This window comes from Somniosus microcephalus, chromosome 2 (genome assembly GCF_052327205.1).
Source record: "Somniosus microcephalus isolate GS21.2 chromosome 2, FLI_Smic_1.0, whole genome shotgun sequence".
In the NCBI taxonomy this organism is placed as follows: domain Eukaryota; kingdom Metazoa; phylum Chordata; class Chondrichthyes; order Squaliformes; family Somniosidae; genus Somniosus; species Somniosus microcephalus.
The window spans coordinates 101,585,770-101,600,242 of NC_140988.1; the positions used below are offsets into that span (position 1 = coordinate 101,585,770).

The window sequence follows — 14,473 nt, forward strand, 5'->3', positions numbered from 1 at the left end:
CCAAGGCCCGGAGACCAGACACTCCGCTGTTGAGAAGGAGGCCCAGGCGATTGTGGAGGCTGTGCGTCATTGGAGGCACTACCTGGCCTGAAAACGATTTACCCTGCTCACTGACCAACGTTCAGTTGCTTTCATGTTTAACAACAAGCAGAGGGGCAAAATCAAAAATGACAAGGTCTTGAGGTGGAGAATCGAACTTTCCACCTACAATTACGAGATCTTGTACCGGCCCGGGAAGCTCAATGAACCCCCGGATGCGCTATCGGGTGGCACCTGCGCCAGCTCGCAGATCGATAGACTGCGGGCCCTCCACAATGACCTCTGCCACCCGGGGGTCACCAGGTTCTTCCACTTCATCAAGGCCCGCAACCTGCCTTACTCTATTGAGGAGGTCAGGACCATGACCAGGAACTGCCAAGTCTGCGCTGAGTGCAAACCGCACTTTTATAGACTAGACAGGGCCCACCTGATAAAAGCCACTCGCCCCTTCGAGCGCCTGAGCGTTGATTTTAAAGGGCCTCTCCCCTCCTCCGACCGCAATGTGTACTTCCTCAATATTATTGATGAGTACTCCCGTTTCCCGTTCGCCATCCCCTGCCCGGACATGACCAGTGCCACGGTCATTAAATGTCTGAACGACCTCTTCACCCTGTTCGGTTTCCCCAGCTATATCCATAGCGACCGGGGCTCATCGTTTATGAGCGACGAACTCCGTCCGTACCTGCTAACTAGGGGTATTGCCACAAGCAGGACCACCAGTTACAACCCCCGGGGGAACGGACAGGTGGAAAGAGAAAATGCGACAGTTTGGAAGGCCGCCCTGCTAGCCTTAAAGTCTAGGGGCCTTCCAACCTCCCGCTGGCAGGATGTGCTCCCCGATGCGCTCCACTCTATTCGGTCACTGCTCTGCACTGCCACTAACGCCACCCCTCATGAGAAAATGTTTGTCTTCCCAAGGAAGTCCACATCGGGGACATCGCTACCGCCATGGCTGACGTCCCCAGGGCCGGTCCTACTGAGAAGGCACGTGAGGACCCATAAAACGGACCCCCTTGTCGAGAGGGTCGACCTCCTCCACGCCAACCCCCAGTATGCTTACATTGCATACCCGGACGGGCGGGAGGACACAGTCTCCATAAGAGACCTTGCCCCCTCGGGGGCCACAGTAACCCACTACTCACTACCACCCCCCCCCCACGATCCGATATCCAGCCCCAGCAGACGGCAGGCCTGGGCCCCGCGACCCGCTCGACATCTACGAGGATGACACGCCTGTGCCACAGCCCACGCAGGACTCGACGCCGGAAGCTCCACTACCCCTGCCGTCGCCACGCCGATCACAGCGGCAGACAAGACCTCTGGAGAGACTCCAATACACTAACTTTTAATACACTTCACCCCGCCGGACTCAATTTTAAACAAGGGGTGAATGTGGTAAACCACTGTTTGTATTCCACTGTGTACATGCCTGGACATGCCTCGGCTGACTCCTCCCACAAGTCCTAGTATAAAGGTGACTGCTCCCCAGCCCTTTGTATTTCTGGACCGGTCGACCACTCGAGGCAGACCTTCATTCTTTTGTTAATAAAAGCCTTTAGTTACTCTCTTAACTCTCAGTCTTTTATGAGTAATTGATAGCGCATCAGGCGTTAGCTAAGATTGTTGACAATCGTCCAGGAGTGACGTCGTCATCTTTTTTACCGTCCACCATCATTGCATGAATGGAGTGCCAATCTAAGCTTATCTTCCTGATCCATTCACGTCCCAATAACGGTGGTCCACCATTTTGCAGTATGTAGAGATACAATTTCCGTATTTTCTTGCCGTTGTATTCAACAGGCACCCTTATTTTTCCTCTGGGGTATACTTTTTGCCCCGTATACGTCGTCAAGACGATGGATGTCTCTCTCAAGGGTATGTGTGAGAATAGCCGCTCGTAGTCTCGTCAATTCATGACGGTTAGCGCTGATCCTGTATCCAATTCCATTTTAACTTGGGACCCTGCTATCATGAGGGTGACCCAAATGGTTCGGTGATCCTCTTTTGCGATTACATTGTGAAGTTTGAGACAGCTTAGTCTCCTGTTCCCGGATTCACTATCGCTCATCTGGTCTTCGGAACTACTGTCCGTCATCTTTTGTACTTTCTTGTACGGTTCCTTAGTAGCCTTTTTGTTGTCGCTGGTCTTCTTCCCAGACCTGCAAACTCGTGCAATGTGTCCCATCTTTCCGCATTGCCTGCATATTTTGTCTTTAGACCAGCAGTCCTTCTGGTCATGGTTAGTTCTGCCGCAGCGATAACATTTTGCAAATCCCCGTGTCATTTCGTGGGTGCCGTATTCCTGTGGCTTTTGTTTAATTTCCGCAGCTCCCCTGGCTGCTGCTTCGTATGATACTGCCACGCTGAAAGCCTTAGCTAGCGTCAGCTCTTTCTCTGAGAGTAACTTCTTCTGTGTTCCTTCACTCAGGAGTCCACAGACAAATTTGTCCCATAGGGTATCTGCCAGTCCTGCTCCGAACTGGCAGTGCTTTGATAGCTTGCGTAGTTCCGTAAGGTACTCAGCATTGCTCTCATCTTTATGCTGGGTTCTCCTGTGGAATTTAAATCTTTCTGCTATCAAGTAGGACAGCAACAATTTCGTTAAAACTCTTCGCCTTCGGTTTGGCTGGAGTAATCAGGTCCCGCAATAGGCCGTACGTTCTAGCGCCCATTAAGTTTAGCAATACCGATGCCTTTTTCTCATCAGCTATTTCGTTTGCCTCGCAATATACCTCGACTCTTTCCACATACGTGGTCCAGTCCTCTATTGTATTATCAAAGGCAGTGATACAGCCAGTCTTCGGCATCTTGAAAATCTAAAATGGCGCCTCCCGCGCTTTGCCTTCTTCTCCGATTTAACAAAATGGCGCCTCCCGCGCTTTGCCTTCTTCCCCGCTGATTAAGATGGCGCCTCCGGCGCTTTGCCTTCTTCCCCGCTGTTGCTAGCGCTGCTTTCCGCAGTTCCCGTTGCAACCTGCAGCTCCTCGCGGTTTCTTGCGCGTTTAATATTTCTTTTTTTTAATTATTTTCCCGTCGTGGAACAACCCTGTGGGACTCTTGCCTCCCTCTTCTCGGGTCTATACGCAGCCCGGCTTCGTAGCACCGGCCGCGCCCTGTGTGCTCCACCCTCTCTCTCTCCTCTTCCCGACAACGCTGCTGGGCCCCGTTGCAAGCCACCTGCTCGAGTTCGCGAACGCCACAGCCCAGGAAGGATCAGTGTACTACCTGCCACCAGCCCGATTAGCTGAAGCACCGTCGACAGGAACCAGGCCCCGCTTTCGACAGCTTCTCCAGCAATCTTCAACTCCGCTAACACAGGGGCGGATGCCCACAGTCGACGCCCGTTTCTACTGCTTCTTTCTTCCTTCTGGCCTCGACCTCTGCTCACTTCGCTGCAGGAATGGATCCCAGGAGGTGGTGCAGACTGTAGGTAAGTTCGTATCTGCTCGTCGCCAGTATTATGTCCGTGAATGATTGAGACACAGACAGCAGGAGTTGAACAAAACAAGTCTTTACTGATTGAAGTCAATCGGGAAACTGAAACTACAGAGGCTCACTAGCGCCTTTTATACAGGGGTGGTCACTGCCGGTACTGCAGTCTGAGACCAGTTATTCTCTTAAAGGTACATACACAACAGATCCTGTCACTGCTTTCCAAGTGCTCTGCTATTACATCTTTTATAATGGACTCCAGCATTTTCCCCACTACCGATGTCAGGCTTACCGGTCTATAATTCCCTGCTTTTTCTCTGCCACCTTTTTTGAATAGTGGGGAAACATTAGCTACCCTCCAATCCATGGGTACTGTTCCATGTTCCAGAGTCTATTGAGTTCTGGAAGATGACCAGCAATGCATCTACTATTTCTAGGGCCACTTCCTTAAGTACCCTGGGATGTAGATTATCAGGCCCTGGGGATTTATCGGCCTTCAGTCCCATCAATTTTCCTAACACCATTTCCCTACAAATACTGATTTCTTTCAGTTCCACCCTTTCATCAGACCCTATGTTCCCCGGTATTTCTGGGAGGTTATTTGTGTCCTCCTTTGTGAAGACAGAACCAAAATATGTATTTAGTTGGTCTGCCATTTCTTTGTTCCCCATTATAAATTCCCCCGATTCTGACTGCAAGGGACCTATGCTTGACTTCACCAATCTTTTTCTCTTCACATATCTATAAAAGCTTTTACAGTCAGTTTTTATGTTCCCTGCAAGCTTACTCTCATATTCTATTTTCCCTTTCTTAATTAATTAATTGCCCTACTTGACCCCATATCCTCTCCATCGCCAAAACTGTCTACTTCCAGCTCTGTACCATCGCCCGACTCCGCCCCTGCCTCAGCTCACCTGCTCCTGAAACTCTCACCCATGCCTCTGTTACCTCCAGACTAGACTATTCCAATGCACCTGTGGCCAGGCTCCCATCTTCCACCCTCCATAAACTTGAGCTCAGTCAAAGCTCCGCTTCCCGTATCCTAACTCACACCAAGTCCGGTTCACCCATCACCCCTGTGCTCACTGACCTACATTGGCTCCCGGTCCAGTAATGGCTTGATTTTAAAATTCTCATCCTTGTTTTGAAATCCCTCCATGGCCTTGCTCCTCCCTATCTCTGGAACCTCCTCCAGCCCTACAACGCTCCAAGATCTCTGTGCTCCTCCAATTATGGCCTCTTGTGCATTCCCAATTTTTAATTGCTCCACCATTGCCGGCCGTGCCTTCAGCTGTCCATGCCCTAAGGTCTGTAATTCCCTCCTTAAATCTCTCTACCTCTCTTTCTTCCTTTAAGACACTCCTTAAAAGCTACCTCTTTGACCAACCTGCTCTAATATCTCCTTCTTTGGTTCTGTATCAATTTTTGCCTGACTTTGCTCCTATGAAGCGCCTTGGGACGTCTTATTACATTAAAGACACGTTATTGTTGCGTTTGATCAAGTGTAGTACGAGGTTCAAGCATTTAAAATAGGCCAGTACTTCCCAGTATATAGAAGAACGAGATATGTTTCTCATTTAGTGATAGTACAAGCAAATTATGCAACATTTATTGGCAATGAGTGAAGACCATGCTGGTAGAGACAATTCTTTGAAAATGTAATGAACAAAGTTACCAGTTGCTTCTTTAGTCACTCCTGACCAATCAAGAGCAACGTTTAATAATATAAACAGAAAATGCTGGAAATACTCAGCAGGCCAGGCAGCATCTGTGGAGAGAGAAACAGAGTTAACGTTTCAGATCTGTGGCCTTTCGTCAGAACTGGAAAATGTTACAGATGTAACAGGTTTACAGCAAGTACAGACGCAGGGAAAGGGGGAGGGAAAGGAAAGAACAAAAGGGAAGGCCAGTGATAGGGTAGAAGGCAGGAGAGATTAAATGACAAAAGGGATGATGGCGCAAGGCAAAAGGGGATGGTAATGGGACACATAAAGAAACAAAAGATGGATCTGGAGGAGGTGTAAGTGGCAATAGCAGAATCAGCTGCTGTCCGAAAAAATAGGAACAGTGGTTATGATCTGAAATTGTTGAACTCAATGTTGAATCCAGAAGACTCGAAAGTGCCTAATCAAAAGATGAGGTGCAGTTCCTCGAGCTTACGTTGAGCTTCATTGGAACACTGTAAGAGGCCAAGGACAGAGAGGTCAGAGTGGGACTGGGGCGGTGAATTAAAATGGCAAGTGACCAGAAGCTCAGGGTCACGTTTGTGGACTGAACAGAGTGTTCAGCAAAGCGATCACCTAATCTGCATTTGGTCTCCCCAATGTAGAGGTGATGGCATCGCGAGCAGCAAATACAGTATACTAAATTGAAAGAAGTACAAGTGAAATCGCTGTTTCACCTGGAAGGAGTGTTTGGGGCCCTGGATGGTGTGAAGAGAGGTGTTGCATCTCCTGCGCTTACATGGGAAGGGGAGTGGGTGTTGGGAACGATTGAAGAGTGGACAGGGATGTCAAGAAGGAACGGTCCCTTTGGAATGCTGAAAGGGGAGAAGAGAAATGGTGGGGTGGAAGGTAAAGACAAGGGGAACCTATCATGGTTCTGGGAGGAGTGGAAGGAGTGAGAGCAGAAATGTGGAAAATGGGATGGACATGGTGGAGGGGAATCCTCGGCTGAGGAAAAAGGAAGACGTATCAGAACCATTGGTGTGGAAGGTGGCATTGTCAGAACAGATGCAACCGAGACGGAGAAACTGTATGAATGGAATAGAGTCCTTACAAAAAGCGGGGTGGGAGGAAGTATAATCAAGGTAGCTGTAGGAGTTCATGGGCTTATAGTAGATATTGGTCGATAGCCTATCCCCAGAAATGGAGATAGAGAAGTCGCTAAGGGTACAGATAAATTGGAGATGGACTATATGAAGGCGAGGGAGGGGTGGAAATTGGAAGCAACGTTGATTAAATTTTTCAGTTCGGGGCGAGAGCAGGAAGTGACACCGCTACAGTCATCAATGTACTGGAAAAAGAGGTGAGGGAGGGGCCCCACGTAGGACTGGAGTAAAGAATGTTCTACGTATCCCATGAATAGCTCCATATGGGTTCCTATAGTGATATAGGTTATAGCAACATCTTTCATTTGGAAGAAGTGAGAAGAGGCAAAGGAGAAGTTGTTCATCTCAGCCAGGCGGAGGGGGATGGTGGTGGATGTGAACTGGTTGGGCCTCCGTTTAAGGAAGAAGCAAACGGCCCACAGGCCGTCCTGGTGGGGTATAGAGGTGTAGAGGGACTAGATGTCCATGGTGAAAAGGAGACTTAATGTTAGGGCCAGGAAATTGGAAACTGTTAAAGTGGCGGTGGGCATCGGAAGGGTCGCAGATGTAGGTCAAAAGAAACTGGAAAAGGGGAGAAAAAGAATAGAGTCAACAACAACTTGTATTTATATAGTGTCTTAATGTAATAAAACATCCCAAGGGAGCCAGTGTAGGTCAGTGAGCACAGGGGTGCTGGGTGAACGGGACTTGGTGCAAGTTAGGACATGGGCATCAGATTTTTGGATGACCTCAAGTTTACGGAGGGTAGAAAATGGGAGGCCAGCCAGGAGTGTGTTGGAATAGTCAAGTCTAGAGGTAACAAAGGCATGGATGAGGACTTCAGCAGCAGATGAGCTGAGGCAGAGGCGGAGTCGAGCAATGTTACGGAGGTGGAAAGAGGTGGTCTTAGTGATGGCGTGGATATGTGGTCAGAAGCTCATCTTGGGGTCAAATATGACACCAAGGTTGCCAACAGTCTGGTTCAACATCAGATAGTTGCCAGGGAGAGGGAGGGAGTAATGGTTTTAATAGGGACTAGGGCATCAAAGCTGGAGGTGAGGGTGTGGTTGAGCAGATCGGTAGCTGCAGAATGTCATGGTGAATGAAAGGCCAAAGGCTGGACAGTTGGGATTTTGAAAGTACAGTTGTAAGTGAACTGGGAGTGAGTTTTTTTCCAGGAGCAGACACAGAAGGAAGTAGGGTTGGGAGGGGGAAGGGGGATGTGGGTGGAGAGCGATGCAAGTATGTGATCAAAGATGCTCTTATCTATGATTGACATGATGGGAGTAGCGAGGCCACATGAGGTGGCAAGGTTATGGGGTGGCTGTGTATATGTGTTGGGGAGTTTATATTGAGGGAGAGATTAAGGGAGGATAGGAGGGCAGTGAACTCAGAGGAGCGAGAGCACGATGAATTGAGATGGTGGTTGAAATTACCGAGGATGAGAAGTCGCTCGGTGCAGAGGCTGAGGGAGGAAAGCAGTGAAGATATCTCGGTGAGAATATTTTCATGGTACTTGGGTGGCCGGTAGAGAATGAAGATTTTAAATGAAAGGCGAGAGAGATGGATCAAGATGAGATGCTCAAAAGGAGGAGAAAGTGTTGGAGGAGTCGGGGGGACAGACCAGGGTGGGATTTGGTGCTAAGAGCCACACCGCCACCACGATGGTCTGGGTGGGGCAAGTGGTGGAAGGTATAACCAGGCGGGGAGACTTCATTTAGGGGGAAGGTGTCAGCAACCTTCAGCCAGGTTTCCGTCAAGGCCATGATGTCGAGGTAGGAAGCTCATCGACCTGAAACGTTAACTCTGTTTCTCTCTCTACAGATGGTGCCTGACCTGCTGAGTATTTCCAGCGTTTTCTGTTTTTATTTCAGATTTCCAGTATTCACAATATTTTGCTTTTGTAGGAAGAAATAAGTTCCTATTATAAGTTACACTGCTCCCATTTTTTTTCCAGGCAGCAGGTGCTGGTAATGGTTCTACTGTTACCATTTACACCTCCTCTAAACCCATGTTTGGTTTCTTTACTTGTCCCAGTACCGTCCCCTTTTGCCTTGCACCATCATTCCTTTTGTCATTTAATCTCTCCTGCCTGCCATCCGATCACAGACCTTCCCTTTTGTTCTTTCCTCACCTCCCCCTTTTCCCTGCCTCTACTTGCTTAAAATCTGTTACATCTGTAACATTTTTCAGTTCTGATGAAAGGTCACAGACCTGAAACGTTAACTCTGTTTTTCTCTCCACAGATGTTGCCTGACCTGCTGAGTATTCCCAGCAATTTTGGTTTATATTTCAGATTTCCGACGTACAAAAGGCAAAATACTGTGGATAAGAGCAACGGTTAACAGGGAAGACAGAAGTCTCACACCACTGCTGGTGGCTTGAACTGTTACTGACTGTAATTAACAAGCAACAGAAAGGGGCGAGAAGTAAAATATCTCCATTCCAGCCATTGGTCCTGCCAGTCCTTGCTCTTCCTACAAAACAGATGGTCAAGCAACCCATTCCCAATCCACTGCTCTGCTTCTGTAGCCAGGGGCATGAGCTACCCTGGGAGGGGGTACGGGAGGAAGAGGGAAACATTTTAATTACCAACACGCTAAACATATGTAATACTTAATGCAAAAGTTTAACCTGATGGACATGGAAAGTTATCCCTCCCTGAGTGAGCTTTCTTTTTAAAGATTTCTAATGCTGACTGAATGCTCTCTCATATGGAAGTAGCTAGGGAAGATGTTCAAAAACATCTCGGCAGTGTTAAGCTCAGAACCAGATTAAATTGATAGCACTTACCGAGCTGCTGGTCATGCTGTACAACTACATGACAATTCAAGATCTAAAACAAAAACTTAACATTAGTGAGAATCTACTTGCTAGAAATTGTGCATTTGTAATTATTTTCAATTCATTCTTTCCTTCTTTCATGAACGTGGATCAATAAATTCGATAAGGATTTCCTATGAACAATCTTGTATTTACTGAAGAATATTTTTAATGTGATCTTTGTTGCTGTCCTACTGCCAACGGCTGGCTGGTATTTCAGGAACACCTGATACAGAACTTGAGCACCACAAGAGAATGCTCTCATTGCTAGCAAATAACCCAGAAAGTGCAAACAATTGCCACTGAACATTGTTTCAGCAGACAAGCACAGCAGTACACCCCTAACATGAGTACACCTGCCCACATGAAGTTTCCACGGCCATTTGCAAGCATCTTTTTAAGGCTCGCTCATTACCAGAGCTACTGATCTATAGTGACAGAATAAATCTAAATCTGTTTTTATGACATGGGATTCCAGGATTTTTACCGGTAAATTAGGGATTGAATTCAGCAATTCCATTCATTTTTCCACGGTCTTCTCATTATCACTCTATACCACATACACTCACTGCACTGTGGATAACATATACTGCCAATGTAACACATGATGTTGTAACCAAAGGACAATTTCACTGAAACAGTATTGCCACAAAAGGTGTAACTCTTTCAACCCTAAAAGGTTTTCAAAATACACACTTTTACTTACATTTCCATTAAAAACCAACTTTCCAGAATTTTAGATGTGTTAAAATAAATATAGGGAAACAATGCCAACAATGCATTGTGAAACACGAGCACGGTGTGATCTGGTTACTCTGGGCTCTGGTGCAGTCCTCAAAGAGTTAACAATAGTGATGTAACGTTCCAAAACACATCTCCTTAACAACCGTGCCAGCTCGGTGCCAAGGGACATGTCACATGACACTTCTCAAGGCAACCTGCTTACCCCAGAAAACAGTGCATTCGCTAATATCTCATAACATCGCCCCGTGGCTGCTTGTTCCTTCACCCTGGATATGACTCAACGCGCCAGTAGTGAAGAACTAAGTTTATTCCATGTGAACCAAGTTCTTGTTAAATTCCAGCAAACACAAAAAGCCACACTTTAATTAACGAACGAGCCAATCCACATCACGTTATCTTCCATTTCACTCAAAGTGTTGTGTTCCCTCCCCAACCAAAGAAAAAAGTTGCCTCCAGTGTGACTGAAGGGCAATGAATGACTGGCAGAGTAAGCAACTCGTGTGCTGAAGATCCGGTCCCATTGCAATGTTCTGCCAACTCCCGTCTGCAAACATTTTCTACCGTGACTGACCTTTCGGTTTCTTCTGAACAATCAAACCAAATACACTTCACAACCAATAAAACACCCACCACTGAACACGAACAAGCAGCGCCGCGGCGAGCAGGTGCAGCACCTTCGCCTGGGCTGACCCTGGCGTTAAAGATTGCTGTCCCCTGGTGTTAAAGTGTGAGCTCACACTGCCGGGAACGGGGATCGCACCCGGGCGATGAGGAAGCAGAGCTCGGTGCCGAGTTTAAATAAAAAGGATCGAGTTCCCCCGATGGGCAAAACACCACAGCGCTCGGCTACTGGATTAGCACCAGAGGCAGAGAGAAAACACACACAGCGGTTTTAAACCTTTCAAATCCCCAGCCCAGGCCCGGCGAGTGCAGCAAAGTGGGACATTTAAACTTACTCGGCTCGGGCAGCAGCGGCTCTCCAACGATTGCTGTCTCCTCCCTCCGGTTACTGGGCTCTGCCCATTCCTGTGCCGCCCTTTGCAGAACTGGTTATTGTATGTCCCCTGCTCTTGGATCAGAAAACCAGGTGGGGGAGGGAGAGGCTTCTGTAGTTTCTAATCCCCTGGATTAGGCAGTCACTTCCTCCCTGCTCAAAGCACAGACAAGTTCAGCATCTCCTCTCAGTGGCATTTTAATAACACCAGTTCTCCAGAGGGAGGGGGAGAGGACAACTGGGAGTGGGAGTGTCCGGGTTGCGGTGAGCGATGTGCAAAGGCCGCGGAGGGTGGAGCTGTAAAAGTAACCTGTGCTCAGAGAGGTGCCGAGCTCAGCCTTCCCGGGACAGCCATCGCCGCCAGAGGGAGCGGCACCTCAAACTGCCCGGGCTCAGGGCATCAGGACACCAGGCTCAGGGCACCAGCACCCAGTCCTTGCTGAGCCCGGGCTCAGGGCACCAGGCTCAGGGCACCGGCACTCGGTCCTTGCTGAGCCCGGGCTCAGTGCACCAGGCTCTAATATTCTCTAGGTAAACAAACAGACCTAAGGATGTTTTGGGCTGTATGTAGAATCATGGAGCACAGAAGGAGGCCATTCACTCCATGATGCATGTGCCAGCTCTTTGAAGGAGCTATCCAATTAGCCCCACTCCCCCGCTCTTTCCCCATATCCCTGCAAATTTTTCCTTTTCAAGTATATATCCATAAGAACATAAGAATTAGGAACAGGAGTACAGCCCCGTGAGCCTGCTCCGCCATTCAATAAGATCATGGCTGATCTTCGACCTCAACTCCACTCTCCCGCCTGACCTCCATATCCCTTGATTCCCCTAGAGTCCAAAAATCTATCTCAGCCTTGAATTACTCAACGTTTCACCATCCACAGCCCTTTGGGGTAGAAAATTCCAAAGATTCACAACCCTCTGAGTGAAGAAATTCCTCTTCAACTCAGTCTAAATGGCCGACCTTTTATCCTGAGACTATGCCCCCTAGTTCTAGGCTCTCCAGCCAGGGGAAACAACCTCTCAGCATCTACCCTGTCAATCCCCCTCAGAATCTTATGGCCTAGAAATTGGGTTGGTAGCGCCGGCGCTGAGCGCCTAAAGAGACCTAGAATTGGGGCGATGCCCTATGTTGGGGCGGGCGCTATGAAGATAGCGACAACTCAGATATTGACTATACATTTAGCGCCTGTGCTAAGTGTTTGCGCGCGCCCGCGAGCGCAAGCAGTTCATGACGTCATTTCAGTGTGCAACGCCTTCTAGGGGCGCTCGGAGCCTTAGCGCCCAGCGCTATTAGTGACAGTTCGAGGGAGGGCTAACAGGCCCTTCTCGGAGTAGGGGGACGCTATTTAAAGGGGACAGCTTTAGTGCAGATTCTTCTGCCACTTGGCCTGCTCATTGCGATCGTTGCCAGAGAGAGTTGGCGAGCTAATGTGGAGCGGAGTTCTGGGAATGTAGCTTTACAGTACTTGGGTCCTTCAAGCCTGTCCGAAGCACTTGCAGCACTACACCTAAAAGCCTTTTGACCAACTGGCATCGGAATGAGAGCTTGTTTGGAGGGTGACGGCCTCATCGCCCAACACTGTGAAGGGGCAGAGAGAAGGCAGGAGAGAGGGCCGGGATTGGCCAGAAGGAGTGGGGCCAATGGAGGTTGGCCAATCCGATGGGAAGCTGCGAGGGTCTTTAGGCAGCAGGTGACAAGCCTTGACATGTCGGAGGAGCAGTGTTTGGGAAGGCTCCGATTCTGGAGGGACATTGTTACTGATCTGTGCCACCTGTTTGGTCATGATCTGCAGCCGCGTGAACGCTGCAGAACCTCTCTGTCCGTGATGGCTAAACTGACTGATGGCCTCCATTTTTATGCCAACGGATCCTTTCAGTCAGCCATTGCGGACATTACGACTGTCGCTCAGGTTGCAGTCCACTGTTGCATCCGGCAAGTTACAGAAGCCCTTTATAGGCGAAGGCATCAATTCATTACCTTCCCTCAGACCCTGCACAAGCAGGCGGAGGGCACGCAGGGTGTCGCTTCTATTGCGGACTTCCCCATGGTGCAGGGGGCGAGTGACAGCACACACTTGGCTTTGAGGGCGCCATGCCATCATCCTTAGGACTTCCGCAACCGCAAGGGGTTGCACTCCCTCAACATGCAGCCGGTCTGTGACCACCGCCAAATCATCATGGCAGTCACCGCGCATTTCCCAGGGTGCAGCCACGATGCCTTTATCCTGCAGCTGACCTCAGTTTGTAACCTTTTTGAGGGGCTGCCTCGAAGATGAGACTGGCTTACTGGGGACAAGGGCTATCCTCTCTGGCCATGGCTGATGACAACACTCCGTGTGGCCGACACCCCAGCAGAAGAGATGATCAGCAGCGGCCATCAGGCGACCAGGCACAGAAAACAGCACACTATTGGTGTTGTCAAAAAGCGTCTCCAATGTCTGGAAGATTCGGGGGGATCCCTGCAGTACTCGCCGCAGCAAGTGGGACACATCGTCGTCGTCTGCTGCATGCTCCACAACTTGGTGATTCGACGCACCCAGCCAATTCCAGCTGTCCCTCAACGACCAGCAGAGCAGGCGGAGGAGGAGGAGTATGAGGATGAGGAGGAGGAGGAGGAGGAGGAAGAGCAGGCGGAGGAGGAGGAGGAGGAGGCGGAGGAGGAGGAGGAGGAGGAGGCGGAGGAGGAGGAGGAGGAGGAAGAGCAGGCGGAGGAGGAGGAGGAGGAGGAGGAGGAGGAGGAGGAAGAGCAGGTGGAGGAGGAGGAGGAGGAGGAGGAGGCGGAGGAGGAGGAGGAGGAGGAAGAGCAGGCGGAGGAGGAGGAGGAGGAAGAGCAGGCGGAGGAGGAGGATGAGGAGGAGGAGGATGAGGATGAGGAGGAGGAGGAGGAGGCGGAGGAGGAGGAAGAGGAGGAGGAAGATGGAAGGGCTGCTGAAAGTGGAAGGGCCATACGTCAGAGGCTCATCTGGACTCGTGTCGAGACCCCTGTGGCGGAATGATGAGAGTCTTAACTCATGCGCACTTTGGATGTTGAAGGGCCTCTGAATGCCAGCATCACTGAAACTAGTCACATGCACCATGCCACATTGAAACTTCTGTTTATTGGCACAAAAGTCTTTCATTACAGCTAAACAACGTAATGTCAACAGAAACCATAAGTTTCAAAATAACTGTGAACTGTTCGGCAAAGCCGCAAAACTCAACAAACCTGCAAATATAACAACAGGTGAGGGTGTCCTTGCATTTGGACAAACAAACGTCTCAGCACCTCACTCTACAACTGGCCCCTTGAGGGAGAACGACTTCTCTTTCGCGCCCAGCCCCTTCCCTCCCTGATGCTCCGACGTAATTGGAACCCAGTGGCAGCCTCAAGGCTGGGGGACACCTGCTGACTGTCTGGAAGTGCAGAAGCCCCTGAGGGACGGCCTGGCCGACCTCTGGGCTTGGAGGGTGCGGATGCAGGATGCTTGATGGGACCATGGCTGGAAGCAGTGTGGCCTGCAGGTGGTGGCAGCTGCAATGCAGGCGTCCCAGCGCTGGCATGTGCAGTGGTCTCCTGCTGAGAGAGGACACCTGCACCATGGTCGGACGACACACTGGCTATCTGAGGGGAGCGGGTCGGCTCTACC

At 49.7% G+C, this 14,473-nt stretch overlaps 1 protein-coding gene across 3 annotated transcripts in view; it reads right to left on the minus strand.

The window, feature by feature from the left end:
* Nucleotides 1-11,102, minus strand: part of fhip1aa (FHF complex subunit HOOK interacting protein 1Aa) — a 198,591-nt gene extending 187,489 nt beyond the window's left edge. For 2 of the 3 annotated variants that reach the window (XM_086011686.1, XM_086011678.1), the window contains exon 1: nucleotides 10,804-11,102. The gene's annotated coding sequence lies outside the window, so the exon portion shown is untranslated. The remainder of the gene's footprint in view (nucleotides 1-10,803) is intronic. The other variant, XM_086011696.1, reaches the window with a different exon arrangement.
* Nucleotides 11,103-14,473: the final 3,371 nt, after the last annotated feature.